The sequence below is a fragment of the Mandrillus leucophaeus genome, unplaced genomic scaffold, assembly GCF_000951045.1.
Source record: "Mandrillus leucophaeus isolate KB7577 unplaced genomic scaffold, Mleu.le_1.0 Scaffold252, whole genome shotgun sequence".
In the NCBI taxonomy this organism is placed as follows: Eukaryota; Metazoa; Chordata; class Mammalia; order Primates; family Cercopithecidae; genus Mandrillus; species Mandrillus leucophaeus.
In genome coordinates, this window is record NW_012102610.1 from 505,649 (window position 1) to 509,721 (window position 4,073).

Below are 4,073 nucleotides of genomic sequence, written 5' to 3' on the forward strand. Positions count from 1 at the left end.
AAAAAATTCTATTAACTTGAATGTGGTTCTTATTTTCACCCTTGTGGAGAAGCACTTGGATTAAAAAGAAAGAAATTTTCTCTCCTCCCACCACCCACCTCCCATGTACAATTTTACTAACTGAACTGAATTTTTAAAATCTCATTACAAACTTGAATAATCATTCCATGAATATTAACTCCCCTAACACTATAACCGAGGCCCATTTCTAAAGTTGATCTTAAAACTGGAAAATTTGAGTCTCTCTAATTTTGTGAAATATAGGGATGCTTTTTACATGATGTAAAAATCATATTTGTAAAATGGTTAAACTAGGAGGCAATATTTTTATTGCAAGTATGATCTCTTTTAAGTGAAAAGTTTCTGTCATTTAAAATTTTTAGTCTTTATATTTTCATAAACAGTATTTCAAAGGCAAATGTTCTTCCTAACTTTTTTTGTGTGTATGTGAGACAGAGTTTTGCTCTTGTTGCCCAGGCTAGAGTGCAGTGGTGAGATCTTGGCTCACTGCAACCTCCACCTCCCAAGTTCAAGAGATTCTCTCTGCCTCAGCCTCCCGAGTAGCTGGAATTACAGGTGCCCGCCACCCTGTCCGGCTACTTTTTGTATTTTTAGTAGAGACAGGGTTTCACCATGTTGGCCAGACTGGTCTGGAACTCCTGACCTCAGGTGATCTGCCTGCCTTGGCCTCCCAAAGTGCTGGGATTTTCCTAACTTTTAAATGGCACATTCTGCTAAAGTAGAATCAGAAAACTTGAGTCCACACTTCAAATCGCCACTGGGAAAACAGTGGTAACCTAAAGGAATGTTGCTTGATCACTGAGCCTTGGTTTCCTCAACAGTAAAATGAGGATAATTACCACCTCCTGAGTTTGCTTTGCAGACTAAATGAAATGAGATGACATACAAAAGGGTCTGGCACACAGTAGGTGTACTTTTCCCCTTTCAGACAAAGTGTAAGCATTGCCATCCTTATTTTCACTAGGAAGTGAAAAGCCTATTTTATGCCCTGGTAGGTGAGACAGTGGAGGGGAAGGAGGTGATGGAAAAATAGTTGGAGGTAAAGTAGTAAAGACAGCTGAGGAGACTGGGAGGAGAGGCAATACTGCAGTAAGCACCTGCTGTACACAGGGGGCTAGATGCAGCCATTGGGAGGGTTTTTTTAATTTTGTTTTTTGTTTTTTGTTTTAATAGTGGCTGGTAGGTTTTCCTGGTTCTAGGAGTAATTCATGCATGCTGTAGAGGCTTTGGAGAATTACCTTCGTATAGATCATTTTAGTCTTTCAGACAGGAAACACTTCGGCACTTACTGTGAAAAGGATCCCGGTGGTCATCCCATGAACACTGATCGAGTCCCAGATGTGTGCTCTGGGGAGTGCTGAACAGTGGAGTGAAGAAGCACATCTCGGGAGGTGCTGGGAAGAAACTTGGGATGTCATCTGGGGAACAGAGTTATTGCCAGTGCTGAGTCTCCCTGCCGCTTCAGTTAGCATTTAGCTGATATGATAAAGGAAACCAAATTGAAGGAGTCTCAGTTCATAATTCTACGGAATGAGCAACATTGCCATCTGTTGGTGTAAATCAGTAACTGATTTCCTTTATTAGGGGCAAAACCTATAGATTGGTATGTGGTCTTATTAAGAGAAGGGAGCCAGGCGCGGTGGCTCATGCCTGTAATCCTAGCACTTTGGGAGGCCGAGACAGGTGGATTGCTTGAGGCCAGGAGTTCAAAAGCCAGCATGGCCACCATGGTGAAGCGCCGTCTCTACTAAAAATACAAAAAATTAGCCAGATGTAGTGGCGGGCGCCTGTAATCACAGCAACTCAGGAAGAATCGCTTGAACCCGGGAGGTGGAGGTTGCAGTAAGCCGAGATCACACCACTGACTACAGCCTGGGCAACAAGAGCAAAACTCCATCTCAAAAAAAAAAGGAATTCGTAGCCTGCTGAAGCGCGAGAGAAGAAATATGAGGCCAGCTTTTGCCAATGTCACCTCCAGATTGGAGAGCACCCCCTAAAATACAGAATGGGGACCATCTAAAGCTTTTCTTGAAAATTAAGGGGTGAGAATCTCAGCACTTTGGGAGGCTTAAGTGGGAGGATCACTTGAGAACAGCCTGGGCAACATAATGAGACCCTGTCTTTACAAATAATTTTTTAAATTACCTAGGCGTGGTAGCATGCACCTGTAGTCCCAGCCACTGGGAAGGCTGAGGTGGGGAAATTGCCTGAGCCCAGGAGGTTGAGGCTGCAGTGAGCCGTGATTGTGCCTCCGGACTCCAGCCTGGGCAACAGAGAAAGACCCTGTCTCCAAGAAAATAAATGAAAAGAGCTGCAGCCCCTAAGGGAAATTAGCATGAAATAGGCATTTCTTAATTATTTTAGCTGACTTTCATTGTTTACCACCTTTCTCTGTTTGAATATTGATAAAAGCAAATCCTGATTTTCTCCTTTTTCTTCTCTAATGGCGAAGTATTGACCCAGTTTCTGCACGTACTAGGTACAGCTGGTCCCTTTCCATTTGCTGGGGTTGTCCTCTTGACCACTGCAGTGTGGCCCAGGGGTTACAGGCGCAGCTTTTGTGGTCGAACTCTGGTTTGAACCCCAGTTTTGCCACTGTGTGGCTTTGGACAAGTCATTTCCTCAATTTCCCTTTTCATCTATAAAAGAAGCATAATGTTAGGACCCACCTACAAGGAAGAATAAGTGTTTCTTCTGGTGTGGAGTCCTTTATGAATACTCATTAACTGCAGCTGCTGTTACTACTGAGTAAAGAATTAGACTAGAGAAGCTGAATCCTAGTATAAAATGTGAAGAAATGAGGGCAGATTGGAATTCTTTCATCTTTACCCTCTGGGGTTTTGTTGACTTCTTGAACACCGTGTCATAGTTCTGCTTAAAACGGTATCAAATTCTGGGTGGGCAGTTTTGTATTTGAAGGAAAGTACCTGAGCTTGTAAATGCAAATGTTGCTTTGCCGTGCATTCTTTCCCACTGAAGTTAACTGTGCTGAAACATGGACTAAATGCCTCTTTGGAAACAAGCTTTAAGGATCTGTAGCAAGTTTTCTGAATATCTTTATTACTAATGTTAAAGGATAAAGCACATTTAAGTTTATTTGAGCAGACAGCCATTCGTGAATCAAGCCGCACCAAAACCGAGGTGGTTCGGGCTCCGGAGAAAGGGTGTGAAGGGAGGCTTTTAGAGGGTGTGTGAGGAGGCACAGGAGAGAAGTTGGTTGGTTAAAGTTTAAGCAGTTGTCTTATTTAGGTTATCCCAGTGGCAAGTATCTGATTGTGTAACTAATGTTCAGTTGGCCATTTAGGATTAGCTGAACTTAAGTTTCGTTTAGTTTAATATGGAACTGGGTGTTGGATCCATCTTGGTATAATGGCTTTTCCCTAAGTTATTTTAACACGAGGCAGTTATTGGTACCTTTAAGATGGGTTTGATTTTTGGAAATTAGACATCAGTTGGTACCAAGACTGGGGATTAAGTGAAGTAGTACATCACATTTGGTCAAAAACAACTGAGTTCTGGAAGAAGTTTCCAAAGAGGAATTCGGGAATGTTTTGCCTGTTGGCCTTTTGAAGTTCAGTGATAATTTCAGTACACAAACTCCAACATACTTGTTAAAAGTCACCTCATTTCTTTACAGTTTCTCATCCCAGTTTCCCCAGCGTCCTCCTGTGAAGGTATCAGAGAAAGAAGATAGCCCTCTCTTCCTGTCCTTTCTGAACTCTGCCTTTTCAGTGGGCAGAGGAAGTGCTTTGTGGCACAAACCCAACCCCCGAACCTCCATGTGTTGGGTCAGGCAAAATGAAATGGACACAGGCTGGAATTTTACTGATTTGAGGCGTCGCTGGGCTCGTTTGTGCAAATAGACTCAGAAGAGCTCATTTAAAAGGGGTGACCATTTCCTGATTTAGATTCTGAGGGGTTTTGGTTTTGTTTTACTGTTGTTCACTATCATGAGCTTACCATGGGCCTTTTTTTTTTTCTCTTTTTTCTTGAGATGTAGTTTTGTTCTGTCGTCCAGGCTGGAGTCCCGTGCTGCAATCTTGGCTCACTGC